Source organism: Halichoeres trimaculatus, unplaced genomic scaffold (assembly GCF_033239565.1).
Source record: "Halichoeres trimaculatus isolate MK-OKI-2021-1 unplaced genomic scaffold, fHalTri1.1 fHalTri1_scaffold_15, whole genome shotgun sequence".
NCBI classification, from domain to species: domain Eukaryota; kingdom Metazoa; phylum Chordata; class Actinopteri; order Labriformes; family Labridae; genus Halichoeres; species Halichoeres trimaculatus.
The window spans coordinates 7238190-7264828 of record NW_027437193.1 but is presented as its reverse complement, the minus strand read 5'-3'; the positions used below and the strand labels follow the sequence as shown (position 1 = coordinate 7264828).

Below are 26639 nucleotides of genomic sequence, written 5' to 3'. Positions count from 1 at the left end.
TCTACATTTAAGTTAAGAAGGCTGAATTGTGACACAAGTTAAATTTAAAATCTGCTTTATTTTAAACTCTTCTTTGTCGTTTTGAGCTGGTGTGAAATGTAAACACAAATGTAAAAAAAAAAAAAAAAAAAAAAAATGTCAGGTTGAAGATCCCCTGGTGTCTCGTGCTTGCAGGTCCACAGGAGGCAGGAATGAATGGACACAGCAGCGAGTGTAGCCGAGTGGATCCGAAAATCCTGCTGACCGACCTGTATGTGTTTTCTTCCACAGAGGCAGAGAGAGAAGCGTGACTGTGGAGGGAGAGACGGAGCAGCTCCCTAACCTTCCACAGCTCCTTCTGTTTGGAGGGAACCTGTGCATGGACTTTTGCGTAAACGAATTAACTTGCAAGAGAAGAGGAAGGGGGAAATTTACTTGCAAGAGTGGAGATAACATTTGTTCTCGGCTTCTCGCATGCAGGCAGCGACACTGAACACTTGAGCGGAGCTGACGTTAACCCGTTAGCGGCGAGACACGGGAGCTACTGCCACGAATAGATCCAGTATCCACCACGACCCCGGTCGGCCGGCCGGGATAGGACCTCGTGTTCCTCTGGGCTGCCAGCGGACTCCTATCTTTTCCCCCCTCTTCTTTTACTCTCCTGGCTGGTTCTTTGCAACTCTTGTGTTTTGCAGCTGCTTAATACATGAAGTGGGATTTGTGCTTGCTACAAAGTGGAGAAAACGTTAGCGGTTCAGAGAAGGAGAGAAATGCCAACGGCGGTGACAAAGAGGAGATTCAGTAAGTGCACCGTTATCTTTCTGAATGTCCCCCATTGAACTTGAGGTGCTGCTTTTTAGTGGTGTCATTTCTTAACTTGTGACGGGGTTTAAAACAGCATTTGTGTGTCTGCTTGTTGTGCATGCACCGGGTAAGACTTTGAAACGCTGTGAAATATGTGCGTTAAATATTGTTAGGCAGCACTGTCTGGCACAGTCGGTGTTGGGCGAACGTCCGACAGCCACGCACGCAGTTTGTTTCTGTTTTTATTTATGCCAACTCTGAATGTATGCACCTTAACTTTTGTCAATCACTAAATGACAGACAGGAGTCGCATTTTACTCGGAAGCCTTCAGAGACGTATTCTGTTTCATTCTGGCCAAATATCCTCATCCTCAAGTGATTTTTCGATATGCAAACCTGCGCAGAGTTGGAAATAAACTGGGCGCAGGCACTTTTCAGTGAGCAAATTGTCGTCGCTGTAGTCTGTGAAAGCTTCAGTCAAGCAGAAAATCTGTGGAGAATTAGTAATGAAATATAAATAGGAGCAGTGGCGGTCCGTGGGGCGTGAGCCTGTCCTCACCCTATTTTTGTGTCTTAATTGCAATGTGAAGAATTGCTCCCACATTGGACCTTACATTGAAAATGTCTGCGAGCTTTTTTTTTTTCACTTCATGTGTGCGCGTGCATGAATGCGTGAGCATGTCAGCGCGCGCTCGAGCGCCTCTGGCATATGAAATCTTTGCTCTCCCTTTAGTTATCATTACACAGACAGGTATTTGAGTTCCTGGTTGCCCATCAATTGCATGTGCTTCTGTTGTAATGTCATTCATATGCCCTTAGAATCCAATATTGCTGCTGCTGCAGTGGCTGCACACACATATTCGACAGCCTGAATTTGCTCCCTTGCAGCATAATTCTTATTTATAAGGTGATAAAATTGTACAGCAATGCTTCTTTTACAGGTGCGCCTCTTCATATAATAGCCCAAAGCTTTATTCAAGTCTTGAATCGATCTGAGCGAAGGGGGGATGCTTTTCACTAGAAAGATCCTCAGCATTGCAACAAGCCCACATCCCTGTTTGATTTATTTAAACAAAGGGTGCCATGCAGTTCTGACAAGCTGAGGTAGCTTCATGCCAACCACATATCGATGTGTATGACTGATCATTGCTGCTGCAAACACACTGAAGAGACATAACCACAAACCAAACTGTAACAGGATGATACAGGGTGGGTTAGTTTCTTGGAATTGCATCAGAGGCTTTCTGCAAATGAATCCTATAGGCCTGGCTGCATGTTTCGGTCTCTAACTTTCAGCTTGTGCCTGCTAAAAATAACATGATGTGGAGTATTTCTGTGTTGAATTCATTTGTTTGTTTGATATTTTGCCACCCAGTATCCTGTAGGCTATATACAGTAGTACAAGAGACAGCCTTGTTGATTAATGAGCATTTTGCACGTCAGCCGTTCTACTGATGCTGCAGATTTTATGCATATATGTGCAGAAATATAAGAGGTGGTTTCTTTTTTGGTATGTTTGCATGAAAAACACAGAGACCTTTTGTTATCTGGTAGATGGATGTTTTATTTAAACCTGCTTTGACAGTGCTGTTATGTCCCATGCTGCTGAAGCATTAAGGTTTTCCTCAATCATGTTGATGACATGTTGCAGGGGAGCTTCAAGGTCCCTTGGTGTTTCCTCTGGCTGATTTTGCGGTTCATTCTCTTAATTTGTCTGACATCACATTTTTCATCTCCTGGTCTCATTTTCTGAGTATTCACACACTCCTACAAGCTACTCAGCCTTCTTGGTACTCCCAACAGCTTCAAAACATAAATGATTCAAGTGAAGACGTGTGACTTATTCAACCTAATCCTCATGACTCGTGAAGGATTACATGATTGCCCAATGTTGGATTGTTTCGTGGCTTTCTTCTTTTGTTCCTTGCTAGGAAGGTCAACAGTTCATTTGGTGAATGATTTCCTGAAAGAGTGCCTGTGAAAGAAAGTAATCAAGGCTCTTAGTGGTGACGTCATCTGCGAGGCATGCATATTGTTGGAGCTGAGCTACACAAAAGCAATTAGGAAACACTGGCCTACTGACACTGCAATGTTTAGGTTGTGTTTCGATGTGTGGCTAAAAGAAGCGATGATGATTTTTAATCAGGATGCTGTGTTCCAGGCTTGTTTAACTGCAGTTATTTGATCATTAAGTACATAAAAGTCCTTTAACACCACAAAAAACATTGGGATTGATTTGTTTTTGTGCTATATCTACCATAGGAGACCTTAATTTGAAATTTAGAATGAAAGAAGTAGAAAATTTTCCATTTTGGATTCATTGTTGTTTTCGGATGGATTAAATTGTGTTTTTAATGCTGTATCTGTTGTGTCTCTTGGCCTAGCTTCCTCCCCAGCCTGTGTGAGCATTTGTTCATAGCCGTGGTGGGTATTTCCTAGCCGGCCTGGTCTGGGGCTGGTAGCCAGAGCATCTGCCTCGGCTTCCTGAGTCCTCATATGCCGGTGCTCCCTGGCAGGGGCCGGTCTGAATGGCACTGTTAAAGCAAAACCAGCTCCTCTGTGACCACACGCTGAAAAACCACTCGGCACAACCCTCTCCCAGCTGACGCTTTCTCATGCTTTCCATATGGGTAAAATCTTGGTAATTTCAGGGCCCTGGAGTTCTAATGAGAGGTTCTGCCCAAAGTGTGTTGGTCTGTGGTGGGCGGGATCAGCGTTTCTGGGCTTTATAAGGGATTATAAGAGCTCTGAGATGCTTCACTGGCCCACTGTTGGGGCGTTGGCACACAAAACTAAGAACTCTTTTAAAACTGGCAGACTGGCTCATACTGGTTGTAATGAAGCTTTTTGGATGTCACAGGAGCCTAACGTTCACATTTGAGGGTCCAAATTAGGTGTCTAACTGCAAATTACAACACATTCAGCTTCGGATACTCAGTTTGAATAGTTTTTGCCTCAACATTAGGATGACCAATAGCTCTTTGGTCAATAGAAACCCTGCGAACAGCTGCTTTTATTCTGTTTAGCATCCCATCCTTACATACAGACAGAGAGCTCTTAGTCGTATGCATGGTGGAGTTTTAACAATGCTTGTTCCTTAACGTCAGCAGCATAGAGGCAAAGAGTGATTTACTACTCTGTCTGCGAGGGTAATACAGGAGCAATTTGACTGCTGATTGAAACCAGGTCTCCCATTTCAGAGTCCACTGGTGGCATTATAAACCATTTACACCAATGTTTTACAGGGCACCCCTGCAATGGGGAAAGTGGAAACAGACACGCAGCCTAAAAATGGTCTGCACCGCCATATGAGGCTTATTTTTATCCCCTCTTTGTGTGATTTGTTGGTTTTTCCTTGAAGGTACATTCATGCTGCTGAGTGAAGTGGTGAATATGGATGACATGAGAGGTCAAATGTTAATCAGTGCTGTTTTTCATTTATCCACAAGGACCACCGAGAAGGGGAAAGCCAGGGTCTGTCTGCTTTTGATTATACAGTCTGTTCTGTAAGCTGTGCAGCGTTTTTTTTCTCCAGACGTAACGTGTGATTAACAACTGAAGTCGAAATTCTCTGAAAATTGGCTAAGGCAATTTGCTGTGCCGAGACCTTGTGACATCGTAGCACTTGTTCCGTTCCAACATATGTTAGAAGGTAGCCATTACTTAAATGGACCAAGTACCCTTAATTATATTTTCACCACCTAAGCTTTAAAAACAAAAAAACTCATTACACAGTCAAAAGTGCTGCTGGAGTGCAAGAGCAGGAGATGTCTTTGGAGGAATAAGTGCTCAGGCTAATGAGTGAAGGATGTTAGGATTCAGAGCCTGAACCTTTAGGATGTCAGTGTTTCGTTAATGTCACTGGTAATGACTGGAACAGTAGCAAAGATAATTGACTTTGGCTTTATTGTTGTGAAACACAGGATGTGTTCAGTTGCAGTCATTATGATTTCAAGAAAAAGGTTAAAGGGTGGTCTCAATCTGCATATTGATTTTTTTTGTCTGTAGACAATTAGAGCTGCTACCAACCTTACAATGCTGGGTATTTTGTGGATCATTTTCCTGATCAATACATCAGAGCTTTGGTCTGAAATGTCAGAAACCGTAAAAGTTAATGCTTCAATTAAAATCCCATTTATTGACCGAATAGAAAAAGAAAAAAAAGAGGTCACCACATCATAACCAGAGTCATTATCACAGCTGCATGATCAGGCAATATTTGCTTTATTTGGTTTGATTTCTCAGACAAGCATGAGGTCAAGGTTCCCCATCCTGTTTATGACTTGCTGACAGCTCCAAAATATCACTGCTCCTTCCCTGGTTTTCTGATATGAAGTATTGAATTTTTCTGACATCTGATGAATATCATTCTGAAAAATGTGCAGTCATCGGCCCATTGGCATGCAGAACAAAGTCTGCTGTGGGAAGAAGGAGCTGTTGCTATTCATCTTCTGCGTGATCTCCGATAATCCCAGATGGTGTTGAATTCCCATCGCACAGGCCATCTAATTATAACTTTTAACTATAACAGAGGATAGTTACAGGTGTTGTTATTGCTTTGATACTCACCCTTGCCTCACATACCTGTATATCTGAAGTAGTAGCTTATTTTACTCCTCTCCTGACATTTAAGTGTAATTATGTGAGGCATTTAATTTTCTGTAGGGTGCTCGCTGCAGCTGTAAATGGTTAAGATGTTGTGTTTATACCATTATTGTAAAGGATTATAGTTGTTTTGATAGTTAAATACCCATAACAAAGTTTTTAGCAAAGGGGTCTTAACACACAAGTGGCACTGCCAGTCCATGCATGCGAGATGATTATTGTTTTTGTCTTAATGCAGTACTTTAAGTCTGCTCAATGATTACGGTGCTTATTCATAACATGCCTGCTGGGAACGTGGGAAAAAGCTTTTTTTCATCGAGGTAATAAGAGTGCAGAGTGGGTCTAATAACTGAAGTGGAGGTATGTGAAGGGCACTGAAGTTAAAATTTATAGAGCTGGAAAAATGTGGTCATTACGATGGACAGGTTATCTCTGAAATGGTGTAATCAAGCTCAAAGATGGCGGTCTTAAAGGCACGGTGCGGACTATATAAGTGAACTAGAAACAGTCTCACTTTCATATATTTGCCTTTTCATAATCCATGATCTAAATCATGTTATCCCAGCCAAATCTGTTATTTTCTAAATTATATTTCTGAGTAGGGATGTCCCGATCTGATACACTGATCGGTGTCGGCACCTGATATGGCTATATTTGGAGGATAGGATATCATCAGAATTTATTACGTGATTGGGAACGATCCAGTTTCACGTGTTTTACAGCACCGTCACGCTTTACAGCTGCTTTAATTCAAGCCATGTTGCAAACATATCCACTGAGTGGATACCAACAGGGCTCACTTTGATACAACAAATATGATTTTTCAATTACAATTGAGAATGGGATTTATCAAAGGAAAGTATCGTATTGGATTGGTATAGACGAAACATATCATGAAAAAATCAGAATCGGACCAAAAGTCAAAGAATAGGGGCTTCCCTAGTTTCTCAGTATCTGTGGTTGGTTTGGACATCCCTGAGAGAACATTAATCCTTTTACGACATGCAGACTGAAAGCCCCTATGATGACTTTATGCCGGCAAGTTTCAGCAGTGAGCAGCGAGTTGACCCAGTGGGACAAAAAATTTATTGTTTTTCAAGATGAAAAAGATTTCTCGCACTTACTATTTTTGAGTGGTGGACACTTCTGACTCTCAATGGTCGCCCTATCGGCTGCGTAGAGGAAAGGGCAGGAACATATCGAACAACTGTTGATGGATGGAATCAATGAAATGCAGAAAAACCTGTGAACAGTTGTGAAATGTCGTAGTTTCCGCAAAGTGTGAAAAGCTGTAGTGTCTGATCTGGAACAACTCTACCCTGTACGGTCTGTGCGCTGTTCCAGTAAGTGCAGAGTGTACGCAGTGCTCTTCATGTAAGTGTACAGACAAAAGTACCAGATTTGGGACACACTAAACTAAACTCACCTTCTCAACACTGAACTACAAACTGAGCTTACAAAGTTTACTTATTGTCATGTTTCAAACAATAGCACAAGGTAAATACAGTTGAATATATTACTTTGTCGCTTTGCATCCTGCAAAAAGTTGTCTTGAACAAGGAAAAGTAGTGCTCTCCAAAACAAATGCCCCTATTAGTAAGAGTCATATCCTTACTATAGTTGGTGATGGTGCTCATGGGAAACTGAGTCTTTATCCTGGAAAAACACAGATTCTGACCAAAGGTGTCACTGCTATCATGCCAAATGGGCAGTCCTCGCTGGGCCTTTAATGCAAGAAATGGTGACCCAACTTAAGTCTGTATTACCCATTTGTCTTTTTGTAATCACGTTTATTTCTGTATTTCCGCTGTAAAGTTTGTCATTATAAGAAGAGGCTCAATAAGGGTTGCTTGGTTTTTGGAGCCAGTCTGAAGTCAACATTCGTAGATCTGCTGTTTTTTTTGGACTTCCCAATTGGTTTCATATTTCAACACTGGAGGTTTCAGCTTGATCATGATGCGAGAAAGCCTGATGTTTCCTGGTTCCTGTTTCCCACTTGTCGACATTTCCTGCTTTAATGAGCTGAAGTTCTTGTTTTGGAGAGGTGTTTCTGAAAAATAAGCCAGAATTCAGGGAGAATGTGTGAGAGTTTGGACCCCAGGAATGTCCACAGTGTCCACTATTCCTGTTCATTGCAGACTAATTATAACATGTTTTTTAGAGACTAACAGGACATTATATCCTCTCCTATCACCCATGCAGTGGGTTTCATCTGCTACGAGTGATGAATCAAACAATCTCCCCAACAATGCAGCCACAATACAGTCGAGTTGTTGTTGTCAGCTGAAGTGAGGGCTCCTGTTTGACACCACATGTGTTGGTTATTGTTGCATTGTGAGGGGCTTTGCTTTGGTGTAATCCTGCAGAGAAACCACTCGAAATGAGACAAAACCCCATTGTTTCATTATGCATGCTTTCAAATATCATACCCTGATGTTTGCATGAAGTTCAGTGTCACAGTAAATTAAAAAAAGAATTAAGAGATTAATTCACTCAGGAAGTCTTTCTTTTTTTGCAGTGTTGGAAACATGAAAAACTATCAAATCCAACTGTGAATTTTATGAGTCATTAGGGCCCAAATAGCTGCATGTCCTGGAGATGCTGCTTGTTTGTTATTACAGCTTTCATTCGAGATCCCAACATTGATTCTGTATGGCTGCATCTCCAGGGTTATGGCACAGAAGACAGTTTTATCACATCTCCTGTATTGGAAAACCTTTCTGGGGAGGTGACAGGAACATGTCACATGCGTGTAAAACCTCGATGCCTTGGCTGAGCATTTGCCCCGTCAGCAGAAGTGCTGCGATGACGCACTCTTTCATTTCAGACAAACACTGGATGGGGACAAATGGAGCGACGGCTCACCGGCTGGTGTCATTCGTTTTGCTTGTCACCGTCAAATGATTTTTTACAGGTTTTCATCTAATTAGAACACACTCTCACACTCTTTGTCTCACACACACACACACACACACACACACACCTTCAAACACACTGGCTGTAGCAGAATTGATGCAGAACATTACATGAAGGTCAAACAGTCAGCCGTCTCATCAGGGCTGGACTTAAATGCCACATACTCCATGCTTCAAAAATGAGAGAAATGTGACAAATTCATACAGGTTATGTAGATTAAACTCTAACTGGGATGAATAATGAGACAGTTTTCACATTTAGCTTGGTCTGGATTCTGCATGTTCTCTATATTAGAGCTACAACAACGAATCGATACAACCGATTAGTAAAAGCATCAACAACATTTTTCCATAATTGATGTACTGTGCTGCACCATTACTGCATTAGTTTGTCTTCAGTTTATTTGTCTTCTTTCATTTTGTCGGATTATTTAGTGGTTGGCAACAAGCTGAAGGTGCATTGCCGCCACCTACTTGACTGGAGTGTAATTACCTGGGCTGAGGGGCTGTATGCGTCACATGTAAACAGATCAGCGTAGCGGAGGAGAAGCCAAGCCGGCAGGTGATGGAAACAATTAAACATGCAAATAATGGCAGAGCAGTTAACAGCGTGATAATTGCAACATTTGCAAAAATAACCTTGCATGGTACGGCAGTATGACTGCAATGATTTAGCACTTAAAACGCAAACATGTTGGGCTCAAAATCCCACATACACTCCTTTTATATGTTCTAAATGCATAGTATGTCTCTAAGGACTCGTTTAGTATTTTTATTAAATCGTCACCCCGTTTGAAAACCATGAGGAGTTCATTAAACTGACGTTAGCATTAGCGTTAGCTGCTACAGATAGAGCTAGGGCAGAGGGATGAACTGTTTGACCTGCAGGTGAAAAGATTGAGGACATATTTTTAATTTTTTCTTATTTTTTGGCCCACTAAGTTCTTAATCTGAGGATATAACAATGTATTTTCTGTAGTTTTTTATTCATGTCATTTATTATACTTTATAAATGCAGCTTCTGGTCAGCTTAAACTATGGTCAAATATGTTGTTTCTTTGTATGTATAATTAATCAAACACTAACCATCAACTTGAATAACATTTAGTTTTGCAAATTTTACTGTTAGGGATTCTCATCTCTTTTTTTTTTTTTACCCGATTCATTGATTAATCGTGAACATAATCGTCAGAGTAATCGTTCACTAAAGTAATGCAGCCCTACTCTATATTAGTATTACAGGGAAGCAGACCCATCCGGTACAGAAAGCTTGTCCTTCTGGCTCTCTGTTTTCTTTATTATTCACCGTTAACACTTAACTTGATATGACACTGTTGCATTACTGATGAGGGGATGGGAATATTTGGAATTTGGCAGTCATTGAGCCATTCTTTATTTATGCTGTTGGAGAGAGAATCATGACTTTGCGTGTTTTAGCTTGCATGCTGTCTTTCAGTGAGAGGATGTCAGCACATTATAGCCGTGTCCCTGTATTTTTTCCTCTAAAAGCTTCTTTCCTCATGGGAATCTCTGTCCAAGCCATTACCCGGTTCGGCCAGAATGCAGTTATACAAGCATATGGACAGTCAGAGATTTTGTGTGCACTTTCAGGTGCAAAAAATCCTGCTGACTGATTCTGAAAAAGAAAGGACTGGAAGTCAGAGCCAAGACACTTTGTCGGAACACTTCACCAAACGCTTTTAGCTTATGGAAGCGGTAAAGACAATTCGTGATTGACAGCTGCAGCTAAAAGTCTTTTAGAAGGCTGACTTTAAGGCTCTGGCCTCAAGACAAGCCAAAAGCAATTCTGTGGACTGAACAGAGCTCCAGTAACTGACCATGTGTTGAATGTAGCAGCAGAGGCTCAGACACAGACGCACTCTGCATGCTAAAGAACAACAGTGGACGGCTGAAAAGTGCATGCCTTACACTGCGTCTGCCCCGCTGATACGGCAGATGGATAGGATTTTAGGGAGGTAGGAAAGGGGGAGGGGAGGTGGGTTACTTTGGCAGTGAGGGACAGAGATGACAGCTCTTCATCCACGCAGAGCTACCAAGGGCCTTGGCTCTGAGCACCTACTGCATCCTCCTGACAGAGCCTTGATGCCATCAAAGGCCATTAGCGTTGACAGCATGTCATCGTGTCGCACTGGAGCTCACGGTCAAGCACTGAATATGTAAGAACAGTAAACAAAGATGGCACACTTGGAAATAACAAGGATTTTGCTGATTTCTAGTCCAAGTTTGTTTTCCCCTTTTTCCTCCACCAGTTTTGCATTGAGGCTCAACTGAGCTTAAGCTGAACACATGAAGCTAATATTTCTCCTGCTGCTCACATGCTGACTTGGATCTGCTCTGAGTGTATAGTGCCTTGAAAGCTGCCTCAGCTAGTGTTGGAGATGTTTTTCAAGATGGCATGATTCAATTTAACTCGAATGCACGACACAAGTGAAGATGAGTGACTCTAATAAAGCCGTGTAATGCAATAATTCAGTGACTGAATTAAGGCCTGAGCGAAGCTTTGAAGAGCTCTTCTCACAGTTGGATAAGGATGCACCAAAACATGTGTAGACTTAAGTGTGAGGTCTCTACTGTAAATAACTCAGGACTCAGGATTGTGCTTGTTTGATAAACAGGGTCAGACTATGAAGTAGCCAAACATCTTATATATCTGGGCAAGTAATTATGGTACTGTTGCCATATCAAATTATGAAAGATAAAGAAATGTCTTTTCTTTTTTAATTCATAATATATACAATGCAGAAAGAAAATTAATGAGAATATACATTATTCAGTGTTTCAGGATTGTTGTTCAAGGTGATCTTCATATAATATCTTTGTTATATACTGGCCTGTTTTTGATCCACGATTCAATGATTTAAAGTAGGGCAGAACAATTTATTGAATTGAAACTGACAGCATGAAATAATAGAATGCAATTTTCAAAACCGCAGAGGCTGTAATTAAAAAAAAAGTTTCATGTACAAAGACCTGAGAGAATATAGCAACTTGTACTGTTTCTTCCTTATAAAACAGTAAAAGTCAGTATGCTGTTTTTCTATGGCACAAACATGACACGTCTAAGTTACGTCAATCAGTCAGTATTCTACTGTGATTGTAATAGTTAAATAAGGATATATTAGGAAATATGCTTTGTCGTGTTGGTCATACTAATGAATTATTTATTGTTTCTGTTTAGTGAATAATGCAGGGAACCCCCCCCCCCCCCCCCCCCCCAAAAAAAATAAATAAAATAAAAATAAAAAATAAAAATAAATTAAAAAAAAAAATACTTTAATAAATAAATAAATAAATAATGAATAAATAAAAAATAAATAAATAAATAACGAATCAATAAAATCACAATTGCATTATTGGTGAAATAAAAAAAACACAATTAGATTAATTTCCAAAATTGTTCAGCCCACATTTAAAGATGATATTTCTCAGTATCTGAGGTTAGGTCAGACATTTCAAAGTGAACATGAATCCTCTTACAGCACACAGATCAAAAGTCCCTCTGATGACTGAACGACCTGCACGTTGCGGACACATCTCAGAGCCCCAGGCTGTGGGTAACACCAAACGGATAGTCTGCTCACCTTCTGGACTCTAAACTACTAACTGAGTTTACAAAGTCTGATTTTTGCCATGTTTCAAACAATAGAGCTACATAACTACAGATAAATGCATTACCTCATCTCATTGCATCCTAGGAACAGTAGTTTTGGACAAGGAAAGGAAACTTAACCCTGACCCATTGAAAAAAAAAAAGATAAAAAGAATATATTTTTTGTTTAACTAAGCTGTATATAACAATTTAAACAAAGTCATTCCCAAAAATATTGCTTTATAATTTTTTTTTATTAAATATTTTTTGTATCACATTTGACACATTGGGTGGTTTTGGCCATTTTTTTAATTAAAGTTTTTAGTGAATATGCATTACTTCAGTGCAGAAAAGACTCATTTAAAAAAAAAAGTAACAATTTAGATGTTATTCTTACCAAAACGTTTTGAAAATTAACAATGATTTACCTGGAAAAAAAAGTGTGAATGATTTCAAGAGAGCAGCCATTTTTAAAAGGGGCAAAATAAGACTTTATCTGCCTGTTGTGGAATTATAATCCTACATTTGTTTTTGTTTTTTTTTGTTTTTTTTTACATTTTTTGTACTGTTTTTGTATAGAAACTATTTATCATGTTGATGAAATACGGGTCTTTGAAACTCATGTACTAAATATGAATACGTTTGGCATTGTTGGGGTGAAAAAAAGATCTGACAGTTCGTTTGACAGTAGGGGGGATGGTGCTCATGGGAAACAGAGCCCTGAAAAAAAAACATTATCAATTTTGCATAGTCCTCACAGCACCTTTAAAAGACATGATTTATTGAAACTCTGCACAACAAAGACCCACATGAAAAATGTTACAACTGCAATTTCAGAATCTTTCATACAACTTTTTTGACAGAACATCATTAAGGTCACTAACACACACAGTTTTGTCTGACTGGCACACAATTTTACTGATGGGCTTCCTGACCTATTTCATGCTCAGCTCTGAGAGTAAACCTTACCCAGAATAAGATATACTGCCATACTCCACAGCGTGTTACATTATTCAATCCGTCCTGATATTGCCTAAATTAATCAAACCTTATTTGAAGCTGAGGAAATCGCTGACAGATAAGGCTGAAATTCTTTATACTCCACGTCAGGGACTTGGTTTTACTGCGCCACTCCTCTATCTCTGCTCAAGTAAATGAAATAACAGCAGACATGAAGACATGAAGAGGCGCTGGGACTTTTGAACTCCTTTTAATGGGATGTCTGCGCAGTGACCAAAGTGATGAGTTGTTTCCTGTGAGCTGTTTATGTATAAATGTGCTCCATGAAAATATAAATGATCTAATGCATAGTTGCACATTAGCAGCATTCATCAGGCTCACATTAAGAGCATTTCAAGGTTACACACTGTAGTGCGGAGCTGAAATCACGTCGAATTTTTCTAACTGTAGTCAGAGAGTAATGAAATATCACAGCGAGAGGTGAGTCGAGGTGGTGGAGGTGGTGGGGAGAGGGGAACTCATTTGGCTGTCTGTAATAAATGGAATTTATTGTATATGTAATGTTTATGGACAAAGGATAAAAGGCTGCTTTCTATTACAGCAAGGTCTACAGGTTATTTCCCATTGCAGCTCTTTCATGGGCGTGGTAGATCATTTACACAAATACATATACTTTTATTGTTTCATCATTGTTTGTATTTATAGAGACAGATATACAAGCAAAGACCATTCCCTAAAAAAGCCAATACAACATATCATAACATTTACAGCCTGAGCTAATTCCCAGTGTTTACTGCCAAGTGAAGTTTTATGAAAGGAAAACTCAGATTACATTATACGCAGCAGAAACGTGAATGTAAAATACACGCTGTGTGCCATAAAAAGACATAAGAGACCTGAGGGGTGACACCTGATCGTCTGTGGCTACATGCCTGATCAGATTCAGACATTTATATTCCATGTTGGCCTAGTTTTTACACACTGTAAGGTTAAGCTGATGAGGAGTTTTACATATTTAACCCCTGAAGACAGAAAGCAGTCTGTTTGAGGAAGCTTCATCAAAGGACAGTTGATCGACTGAGGTTTCAGCCACAAATGTTGAACCAGGTCACTGATCATTGCAGATCTCACCCTTTAAGGCTTGTTTTGTAAATGTAACTAAATGAATTCCAGCGTATAGAGTGGTTAATTGATGCTTAGCTTATATATAAGCTTATACGCCCCTCCCACAAAACAAAAAAAAGAAACAAACAAAAAAGGAAATTGCATAGCTGTATGGTATCACAGTTTTTTTTTTACAGTTCTTCGGTTTCATAACAAAGAAGAATAACAGTCACTCCTTTTTCCCCCTGATATAGTGAGAATAATCTTCTCTCTTAAAATGAGGTGTAAATTAACATCCTTCCTTTCTTTTTACTTCAACACATGTGAAGATTTAATCAAATTGCAAGTGTAATATGACTTATTAATGTCATTTATTTTTGATTTCAAAGATGTTATCTAATTGCCTTGCAGTAACACCTATGAAAAAGGTGCAAAATCCTCGATAATATGATAAGATGATTCTTTATTTGTCCCACAATGGGGGGATTTATAGTATTTACAGTGTTAAATATATACAATGAAGTAATATGACAAGTGTAACCTTAGAAAAATATGCACAGAACTGTTAACTTTACAAACACAATTGGCGGCCAAAAATAGAACATTTGACAGATCAGAAAGTCTCCAAAGTTCGATCATGAAACATGCAGATTGTTGCTCTGAGCACAACAAATATCAGATCAAGTGAGTCTTACTGCTTTTTTTTAATCTACTTTTTACTTTAATATTTGGTTTGTCCACCTTCTGCAGCAGTTACAGCAGCACTGACAGACATAGCAATGGTATATTTCCTGAGAACTTAAACACTAATGTTATCCCACGCCTTCTGCAACTCAAGCCGAAAGAATGTTCAATAGATCTGTCCACTTTATTTCCAAACTCACCCAAATCTTCTGAACTGGGGTCTAGGTCTGGACTTGGGGTGGCCAGTCCATCATTTTCAGTGTTTCCTTTCGTGAAAAAAAAAAAAGAACTGAATCTCCTTATGGTGGCTCTATTCTATAGAACAACATTGACTATGCAGATATTTCATTGTTTATGGGTATTTTATTGGCCCATTCAACAAAAAGAAAACTGAAGCTTTCTAAATATGCCAAGTGATCTAATAATTGTGGCCGCCACTTTCAGTAAAAAATATGTACAGAACTATTAGATTGAAGCAGTATTTCATTGCTTATAGCTGGTGCAAGTCTTAAAATGAGATACTTGTTGGGAATTTTCCAAAGTGGCAAAATCTACAAACTGTGCAAAAGGAAATCAGAAGTTAAACTGACTTGTACAAAGAATCAAAAATAACCAAAATGTATCTGACACGGCTGAAATGAGATCGTAGAGTATTTAGACAATAGGGACGGGTACCAAATCAGGTACTTTTATAGGTACTGACTGAATTCTGTCAAAAGTACTGGTTACCAATGTACGTAAAATAAAAAGGTACCATGTTTAGGTACCTAAATGCATCCTTGTGACTGTGAGGGAGTGGGAGAGTAGGTGATTTTCCATGTTGGGAATGAACACAGCATTGCTAGGTTACATATTAAAGAATATTTTTATTAAAACCTTTATTTAACCAGATAAAAGCCTCATTAAAATTTGAAATCTCATTTTCAAGAGGGACCTGGCATGGCAGCAGCAGACAGTTACACAATGAAAATAACAAATACATTTAGACATCAGCACATCGATACCAAGCTGTTCTGGAAACACCAATTCAGAGCGGAATAAGAAGAAGTCAAGAATTAAAACAGTCACATTGTCCAAGGCTAGTTTACTCCCAGTGCCTTAACAAAGTCTTAAATTCACCAACAGTGAGCAGTTCTGTTGGTCTAAAACCCATCGAAAAAGTATTTCATGTAGAGGGGGCGACATATTTAAAGGCTGTCTTACCCAGTTCTGTTCTGACTCTAGATAATAAATGTGTTAAATAAGAAAAAACAAACATTATTGTTAAACAGATCGATATTTTATACCACATTAACACAAAAGAGTACAGAAAATTGGTACTGTTGAGTACAGGTACCGATTGCCAGGCGGGCATCAGTACCGTATCATTTCAAGTGTGAAAGGTGCCCATCCCTAGCAGACAAACAGCCTTAACTTTAATTAGTTTAACCGACTTGTAATTCTGATGCTGACCAGCAGGGGTGACAATGTTTGATCTTTTAGTAGCTAAATGTGCACAGCTTCACTATTTATACTGGTATTTGGCAGTGTAAGGGGCAGCGATGTCTCTGTGGGGGAATCTGTTGTCTCTCAGTTGAAATTTCCTGCTTTTAATATGTTAAAAGTTTGGAATGTGGCTATTTCATAATGGGGTGCTTTGCATAGTTTCCATGAGTGAATGAATATGGTGTGAGTGGGTGATCTGACGTGTACTGTAAAAGTGTTTCAAGTGGTTAGAAGACCAGAGACAGAGCGATATAGAATACTGTTAAGACCACAGAGGAGTCAATTCAACCTTCATCCTCTGAGCGCTTCTACTGTCAGCACTCTCTGTGCTTCATAACTTGATTTTTCTGAAACTCCTCGGTCATAGTTCAGACATTTTCCTCTGCTGCCACCCTTTGTTTCTGCCTACCAGGAAGAGGCAAGAGAACCCTGTGGACACAGCAAGGTGAGATCCACGCCGCAGCTCCTCTAAAAGGGCAATGATTCATGAGGCTGGCTCCCCTGTCCCTGGGGCTGCGAGGAATAGCTGGCATTATCTGCTGCAAATGGGTTTGAAAATGCTGTTGGCCACGTTGACCAGGGCACTGATTTATAGCTCAAGATGCGCTGAACGCTTAGGCTCCCTTTCCAAGCATAGGTATGAGCCCCCACCACTTCTGCATGCACCAGCACGCACACAAATGTAAACTCACACTTCCCCACTCCAGTGCGCGCAATCTGTGCATCTGTGCCATGCACAGGAAGAGGGGAAGAACTAAATTTATGGCACCAAAGTTGCGGACTGAAAGAAGTAGCCTATTGTTTTTAATATGTCAGGTGCAAGGATAAGCAGTTTTTCTGCCTTTATCTTTCTTTGTCGAGGCCCATATACAGATATGAGCCTTATCCTTGACTTGAAGTAGGAACCACTGTCAGAGAAATAGAAATTGCCTCCTGAAAATTCTCCTTTTAATCTTGAATCTGAAAACTCTTCTCTCTGAACTACTTTGAAATAGTGTAGTTAAGCCCTTCTGGATAGTTGGGTCTTAAAGAAAGTCGGCTGATTGCTTCGTGTGTCTTCCTCTCTAATAAGCTTTATATCCATGTCTGAGCTTTGGAGTCGCAGCCGCTCTGAATTTCTGCTTTCAGCCAGGTAATATTGCACACAACTTTTGAGATAATTAATTGACAGAGTAAACTCGAAATGTTTGAGGAAGCTTGAGTCACTTGAATAGCTGCAGATTTATTTAAAGCCTTAAATTGTCACAAAGCAATTAACGTGGCAAACATCCTCACTGAGCCCCTCAGAGGGGACAAGAATTTTCTAGTCCTTTTTTTAAGTCAGACAAACTCCTGTCTGATTCCCACGCTGCTCCCTCAGCATTACACAGAGACGGTTTTGTGCTTCACACGCAAGCAGTCTCATTATTGAGTCAACGAGATTACTTAGCCGACCAAGTGTAAGTTTTAGTCAGGACTGAATAACCCGTATGTTTCCACCTCAGGCATGTCTTTTCCTGTGATTGTGCTCAGCCCTTTCTCATCAGAATACCAGGACCTGGCAGAAACAGGGGGGCGGGAAAAGTCGACTCGCAAACAAGGGTTTGCACAAACCGGATTTGACTTACTTTGTGAAGCGTTTAAAATGTAAACTGACAGGGAATGTTTTAGCCAACATCACCTGCTTCTAGTGTTTGCAGTCTGCCCCATTAGGAAATTCCTCGTCCTGTCTCACCATTGTTACGCAAGATCAACACAAAGGCAGAGAAGGAGCTCACGTTTCTCCTTTCCGAGGAGCCCCAGGAACTCTCTCGAGGATCAGCAGCAGTTGCTTTGGGTTCTAATGAGTGCCATCTAAAGTCTTAAAGTCTCAGAGGTCTCCACATGGTGTCCGTCCACACAGTCATCCATCTTCTAAACCTCGTGCACTTCCATCCCCCCTTCCAGAAAATTACCTTTTCCCAGCTGGGTGTTAATGTTTCTAAATGGTGTACTTACAAGTGGATTATTTAAAAGGCTACGTGTCAGACAGATCTTTATCTGGCGGCTTGGCGGCTTGACTCGGACTCACTCGGCTTCCTGTCTCTGCATGTTGATTAGCTTGTTGTTCCTCCCCTCTCTTTGCTGTGCTGTGTGGTCTTCTGTGCTAACCCACTTCATGTGATTTGAGCTAAATGGCTAATCCTGTTTTCCTGTCTTCATCTTGTTTATTATGGAAGTGAGTAGATCATTGTGGAGAGTCCATAAACCAAAGGCCAGAGTTTGAATCTGTCTCTGTTTGTTAGCCATGTGTGTATAAAGTTTATTTTTATTCCAGCCACTGATGGAAGAGTGAAGGTTTGATGCGACAAACAAAATCCCAGAAAGATCTGGCAGGAGTTGAGTGTTTTCTGTCCTGTCTGATAGCATTTGATGCCATCACATGCTAAGTTAAGTGCCCGTGCTATCTCTCGTTTAATTCAAGGAAGGATTTAGTTCACTTTTAACTATTTGAGCAGCTTACCGCGACTTGGCAGAAACAGTGTTGGCAGCTTCACCCTTGAGTGTGGAGCTTTGGAGATAAGGCAAAGCAAGGTGAAAATTGACTGAGAGAAATGGATTTGTTCTTAATATTCAGGAATTAAAATCATGCAAGGAAACAACTCAGAGGCTAGATATTTAAACAGGTGAAGTCTTGTGCTACATTTTGCTTCCTTTTCATTGGGAACGCGGAAAGTGGTTGATTGCTTTCCAGGAAGTGCAACTCTAAATTGATAAAGAAAAAGGTCAAGAGTTTCCCACCAAGGTTTCAAGATGAGCTTGATTAAGAAAAAAACACAGTGCTCTATTTTAGCTGTATAAAAATACTTTTCTGCAGTGCAGTGAGTTTTGTGACACCTCAAAATGTTTCATATAACACTCTTTGTTCCAAAAACTGATAAAAAATAATCCACACCTGCTTAATAAGAAGACTCACATATGATATGCAGCGGCAGGGCAGGATAAGGACTTCTCATTTTTGCTTGCTACAAGTCTTATCTTTGCTTTAATACCTTCACAAAGCCAAGGCACTTTGATCTGATCTGAAAGTAATGTGCAGACACGTTTTATCTGCCAAAGAAGGAACCACATCCAAACACACAAACATCAAAGTGAAGTCCAGCCAGATGGGAAATAGAAAAGATTTTCATCTTAATTTTAATTCAGGATCCAATTGACAATGTTTGTAGTAAATCCTTGAATGATATCTGACAGAGGAGAGAGAATACAGTAAGCCATTAAACAGTCTTACTTAAGATTTAAATGATAAGTGTTTTTAATTAAGTGTGTGAAGTATTTTACATTGTATTAAAAAGCAGCCAGCAGAACTGCTTCTTTTGCTTAATGCTCCCCTGTGGAAGTCACTTGATGAACGTTTATGGGTAAGCAATATGCAACAAAAACTTTTGTGCTACCATATTGATCAAATACGACTCAGATACTTTCTATTCAAGCCTGTAGAAAAGTGGTTCATTTCTCTGCTCGGTGGAGCATTGAGCTCTGATTCCAGATGATATTAAGAAACCCTCATACTTACCACCTTTCATTTTGATCCGTCCACAGCTCCTTTGATGTGAGGTTGAGTCCGATCCAATATATAGAATATGCTCCATGAAAGTAGGTCAAATTAAAGATCTGTTAAGCATTTTAAGCATCTTTGACAGCTGCATTGCTCTGCAGTGACACAATATAGCCTTAATACATCTTCTCTGACAGCTACACGGTGTAATTTTCATGGTTTGCGGTTGTAAGTTCAAAAAGTAAGAAGGGTGAATCAGGGCAGGTAGATGTTGACAGGTCTGCCTCACTATTTTTCCCATAATAGCTCTGCTGCTTATGCTCACCAAAAAATGCCTTAATTATACCTGTAGGCTTTCCCCTTTCAATTTTCTGCACTGATAAGTGGGTTCAGTGTTTGAAAAGGCAAGAAGATGGAATGATTTAACATCATCAGCCTTGCTAGTCTGCACTAGAAGTGTTTGTCAGTTGCACAGGTTGTTTTTTTTTTGGTTAAAGCAGGCCCAATGTCCTGGACCTGACAGTTCATCTATCCAGTTGCTGTGACATCTGTAATGCTACAGTTCTCTACCACTGGATGTAAACAAGCACAGATGACAGGTGGCATCTAGTAGCATGGATTAGCAGCATTTTTTTTTTCTTGAATTTAATTTTTGGGCTTTTCTATGCCGTTAATGATAGAGTAGAGGACAGTGGGTAGAGTAGGAAAGGGGGCAAGAGTGGGGAGTGACATGCGGGAAACAGGTCAAGGGCTGAACCCCAGGCCAACCACTCAAGGGTAAACCTCATGGGGAGCAACCTAGACCGCTAGACCATCTGCGCTCCGATTAGCAGCGTTTTGATCTAGATATGAAGATAGAATTATGAAAATTATTTAGACGAAGGCAGTGTCTGGTTAAACTGGACCAAAGCAATGTGTACCCAGCACCGGAAAGTTAGCATTGCCTCTGTGATGCTAGATATCCTTATCTATATTCATGCAGTACAGCGTCCAGACTAGACTTGGGTAGCCCAACTAAGGGACTACCTCATGCAGCGGTGACATTAAGTATTTGTGCACACCTGTATGAATGCACGTCATTTATTTACTCTTTCTGCCTCTACTTGTAATAAAATTATGGGTGTAATCCGCACTCAAAATGTTCAATTGGATATAAGTGACAAAGTGGGACCCATAGGACAGATCTATTTAACTCAGTTCTATGCTCCCCTGTGGTCATCATGCTAAAACATCATAAAGGATGATAACTACAGCAGCTCAGCCATTTGTAGGTATTTTACTTTCATTTCTCCAACAACTCTGAGGGCAACTCGCAATATGTGCAAGTTTAATTCCTCATATCCACTGCTGAGGTTCACAGTTAAACTGTGATTGCTGTTAGCGTTGCTACACATTTAAACATTTATAATCTGATAAAATAATAATACATGCAGTTTAAGAATGTCTTTATTTCATTTTGATTTACAAATTTAGACTTTTTTGTAAGTTTCATCGTCTTATTAAGCACTCAAAGAATTAACCTCCTAGGACCAAAGCTTTTGTCTGGTGTGCATTTTTTCAATTCAGTTTGCTATTTGGGATAAGTAAGACCTAATATGGAAAATAACTAAACTTGGTCATTCTAGAGGAAGTTAAATTATTTGTGTTATGAGTTCTCTATTAGTCGTTTGTTGTTAGTGTCATAGGTCAAAGTTTGAGAAATAAGTATCATGGGTCTGAGAGGCAGAAATGTTGTTTCCACATATGTGGACGCTGGGGCTTAAGAGGTTAAAACTGGATTGGATCAGATTAGTTTTGGTATCGGCTGTACCAAAGCCCAGGTATTGGTTTAGGGATCTGGATGGACATAAAAACTTGAAACGGCACATCCAGTAGTAAAACTTCTTTAACTGCTAAACTCAAAGGATCATTCTGATATTGTATCCTTTGGTTAAATATGACTTTGTAAAGCTAACACAACAGACAGGTTATATGTCTTGAACATTGACCTCTCAGGAAGCAAGTGTTGCTTTTACAGGTGTCCTAACTTTGTCTTTTAGCCATCACTTAGTTTGTATAAGTATAACCAAGCAGTCGAAGGTTGATTTGAGTTCTGCCAGAAACAAACTTAGGATTTAGTAAAGGCTAATTGGATATTCTTGTCAGCTAGTTTACGAGGAGCAAACAAACGACTTAACAAGGATAATGATATAAATGACTTATATCAGTCCATCAAAAAATCAACAGGATTGGCAATGATCCTAGGTAAGGATATCAATCTAACCACATCAGAGTTGGCCGGAGTGGTCCGAACCTAATGCTTTTACAACTAGCTGTCCGTGTGTGTGATCTATGCCACCCAATCAAAACAGGGAACAAGGTCAGAGACGCAAGGACTTCCAAACATCCGGCGTCAGTAGATTAAGTTCCTGGTTTTCTGGTCAACGATCTGGACTCTTCCACAACGCCAACAAACAAACGTTGATTTATAAGATAAGCACAAATAATTTGTAGTCGTCTGCATATTCATTGCTGACTTGTCCCATTATTCAGAAGCTCATTTACATTTTAAGCAGCATATCATGGTCAAGGACTGTGTGTACTTCCTGGCACGAGCCTCTGGAGCATCCCAATGAGTTTACTCTTTGAGGGGAGAGATGAGCCTATTGATTAGAGACAGTCTGACCTGTGCTGATAGCAGATGAGCAGTCACTCACTTATGATGCTTCGACAGAAGATGCCTGAGTGATTGACCTTGTTGAAAACTAAATTGAGACAACAAAACGTAAGCATTTATGCTTGTAATCGTCCTTTAATATGCATTATTAACTTAATTGTCTCTGTCAGATCAATAGATTTGTTTTAGTGTGAGTTTTAAGGAACGACACGCCTTTCAACTTCCAATTTGCCGTGATGGCTTGCCAATTATCTCACTCCCTCAGGCTTTCATCTGCTGGGTGTGTTTTTTTTTCTTTTATCACAGATGTTGGGTTCAAGTTAATGTTTTTCAATAATATGTCAGTCCGTCTGGGATGATAAATACGACATGTGTTGTTTTGGATGTGTGACAACCTGAATAGCAGCAACAAGTGCGACTGTCAGAAATGGTGAGATGTCTTAATGATAGGTTGTGAGATGAGATCACACCATCCTTGGTCTGGAGCCAAAGAGGAGTGAGTGAATATTTGAAAAATTGTTGCTTATTAGGATCTTTTCATTCCCAGTGTTTTCAGGGCTACAGGGAACTTATATGTTGGAGATATGTTGGCCTTTAATATTTTTTGACAGCGGGGGAACACGTCTGATAAATTATCCACCTCTAAATTGGAAATGTAATTACCAGGCTATTATTTTTCCTATAATAGAATCTCAGCAGGTAATTATAACCACTGCTAGATTATACTGGGCTCCTTACCAGGATATTGTGTTTCTCTACATATGCTGAGCAATTTCCGTGACTGGAGAACATTTTATTGTATTTTTCAATGAGAAGTGTAAAAGTGAATGTGTTGTATTTGTGTGAATGCTTCTCTCTTTAATGCTGCAAAGCACCTTGGGCTACAGAATGATGAATTCATGTGGCTTCCTCTTTTCTGCTGCATCTTTTATAACCACGTTCAAAGGACCACACTGGTGTTTTTACATGTTTCAGCCCATTCTAAAATAAATGTACTCACGCTGTGCTGCAGCCCGGTAGCAGCTGGACTCAGCTCCATCAACAGTCTGTGAGGGGGCTCAGACTTATTATGGTGCATGGTGTGTTCAAGTCCTCCTGGGAGCTTCAACACCTGACACTTTTGGAAACTTTTGTTGCTGTTGAAAGCAGCCAGGTTCACATCATCAAGAGAAGCATTTGTTGTTGTAAGCTCGCTGCATGTCTTTGCTCCTATGGGCTTTCCAGACGTCGTCTCTCTTCTAAATACACTTCAGCTCACACCAAGGAAACATGACGAGTGTGGAGTAGACAGTCTGCGAAGAAATGTTTTTGTCCTGGTGTTCTGTAATTTACATGTCAGTCTGGGAAGAATATGGCTTTGGGATTGTCCATCTTTACAATCTTTTACTGCCTCGTTGCACTTGACGTGTGGATTAAACTGCCAGCTGGAGTCAAAGCACACAGCAGTTGGCTTGTTCCAGTTGTAGCACGTTGGTGCATCGTTAGTTTGGACTGTAAAAGCTTTATGTGATGTGAAAACAAACAAAAGAGAATGAATCTGGGCCATCTTTTCTGCAGCAGAACTGCATCATCATCATAAGATAGAATAGAATAGAGTAGAATAGAATAGGAAAGAAAATACTTTATTTATCCCCAAGGAGAAATTCATTCAATTCATTTGGAGTCACAGCAGCAATCAAGAAAACAAAAGTAAGAAAGTGTACAGAAAGTGCAAAAAGGTCCATAAGAAAATAGATGATGACAGCTTGTCCATCATTGTCCAGTCAGCCAGCCTCCACCTCCACAGGGTCCTGGTATTCCCTCTGTTGCTGGATTAGGAGGGCTAGCTCGTCCATCTTATTGGAAATAGATCTTAAGTTCCCAATAACGAAAGATGGAAGGACAGGTGGATGTCGTCACTTCTTAGCTCACACCTGAGAACCAGCAAGTCATCCTCACCTCCTTCTCCTCACCTTGTGGGGAAACATCAGGCCTTGCACCGGTTAGCATTGACATGCTACAGGCTGCTAACAGCTGAGTTCACATGTAAACAATGCAGCCATGGTTACATGTAGGATCTCCAGACAAACACAGGAGAAAAAGTAGTAAAAATGTCCCTGAAGACAAAAACAGTTTGGTGTCTATGACCAAAACATGAACCATACTAAGTAATGGCCCACTCCAAATGCAAAAATGACGAAAAAGAGACGAAAAAAATTACAAGAAACAGACAAAGAAGAAAAAGCTGCTGCTACAGGCAGCCACACACGCAACTAATTAGCATGTTTTCTTAAAATCACAGGATACTAGGGATGCATGATATTGGATATGTATTCAACAACTCATTTAACTGATACTGGTGTTTTTCCTGGGCACATAATTGCAAAGGTCATCAACTGTCTTCTGTATTGAAAGTAGAATATTATATTACGGTGCATACTCCTATCACATTTGTTATGTAACATTCATTTCTTGTGCAAAGTAGGAAAAACATATGCTTGAAACTGTATATTATTTATGACAATTGGTTTCAAACAAAAATGTTCAAGAAGGTAAACCCTACATAAAAGCTGGATGATGCTGAGAAAACCATAACAATACCCACAACCAGAGCAAATGTGGCCAGTTTCATAACTGACAGTAAGTAAACTTAACCTCTGTTCACTGGGAACATATGAGAAGTGCAACTGTACAGCAATTAAACCCAAATTGAATAAAATGGTTTACTTTGGTAAATGGTTAATGTTCCTAAATGAGTCAGATACATGTACCTTACAGGCTGCTGCTTAAATTCAAGTTAAACTTAAAACAGGAGCCAAATATGGGACTGCTCAATCTAATATTTAATGTGTATTTTTGAGCCAATATCGGCCGATACTGATGGTGTGCTGATAATATCCTGCATCCCTACAGGATACATGGTAGGAAAGCTCCTCACTAAATGAAAACATGTTGTATCAGAGAGGGGTGTAATGTAAAAGTCATAATACTCAAGATACATTTTCCCAGTGTGGGCTGGATTCATCTATGTGAGCTGAATACAAATGTGAATTTAAGCTCCAGACAAATTGCCCAAAATATTCAAATCACAGACAGAACCGCAGTGAAATTAAACAGCTCCTTTTACTGTGTGATACAAGTCAAGGTTATCTCTGTCATTAAACGGCAGGAGAGGCTGACACTTCAGGGTTCATGCTGGATCTTAAAGAGCGCTGCGGCAGCCACAGGACCACAGCTTAGTAGGTGTCTGTCCTCGGGCTCTTCTCCCTTCTGGAGCACAGATCTAATGTGAGCATGTGCTTCCCTGCATTCCCAAAGGCTGCCATTTGACTGAGCCGCAGAGCAGGCCAACGCAGTGTTTGTGTGTGATGCTGACACAGGAGGAGCAGTGGGAGGCTGAGCGGGAGCCTGATCCTCTGGCACATGTCAATGAACGGCAAAAAGACGAGGATTATTTTGCTGTTGTCAATCAAGAGATTCGGGATTGGTAAATGACAGTTCTGCCTGAGGATGACTTCACATAATGCAGTAACTTGGCTGCTGTATGTGTTATTAATCTGCATAATACAGATTAGAACCATTTACCGGTTTTGACAATAACAATTGTCCTGTCGCTCAGGGCCAGTTGTCGTCAGGAGTATTTGGTCTTAATATTGGTTCAGGGATAAGTCGGTTATCTGTACCACAGCTGCACTCACTACTCCTTTTTTTTTTTTTTTTGAATAAGAGAGATTGGACATTATACCCATCTGTGGTATATTGTCTCAAAATCCAATTTAACTGAGATCAAACTGCCTTGAATGTGCATTTTGTTCTCAGCAAAATCCCTGAAGACTTTTTTATTCTGCTTTCAAAATGCAGAAGCTTGCTTAATTCAGAGTGCAAAATTACATTTATTATTTGCATTGTTGGAAGAAAAAAGCAGCTTTGATTGATGCAAAATAAGCTGATGCATATTTAAAAGTATTATTTAAAACAGATTTTAAAAAAAGGGCCTTTAATCTCTGTGAATGCAGAAATCAGCCTGAGCCTTTTTCAGTATTTCCAAATGAGATGAAACCAGCTAAGAGCACTCCATGGTCACAATAAAAACAATATCCCTAGTTTCATTATTGACTACTTTTAATTATAAGTCTGTTGTGGATTTTGCAATCAGAGCTTTCCCACCGACCTACTTATAAAGTAAAAAAAAAAAAAAGAAATCCACTGATGTTTAATTATTCCCTAAGTTAAATAAATAATTACTCTTATGAGTCATAGGATGTGCACTTCCATGTGCTCTGCCGGTTTGTTGCATGATCAAAAAGGTTTGTTGAGCTTACAGGCTTATTTCGTCAGTGA

At 39.9% G+C, this 26639-nt stretch overlaps 1 protein-coding gene across 19 annotated transcripts in view; it reads left to right on the top strand.

The window, feature by feature from the left end:
- Nucleotides 1–250: 250 nt before the first annotated feature.
- ptprfb (protein tyrosine phosphatase receptor type Fb) overlaps nt 251–26639 on the top strand; it is a 228741-nt gene continuing 202352 nt past the window's right edge. For 18 of the 19 annotated variants that reach the window (XM_074689230.1, XM_074689234.1, XM_074689219.1 and 15 more), the window contains exon 1: nt 271–780. The gene's annotated coding sequence lies outside the window, so the exon portion shown is untranslated. Of the gene's footprint in view, nt 781–26639 lie in introns of all 19 variants that reach the window. The other variant, XM_074689216.1, reaches the window with a different exon arrangement.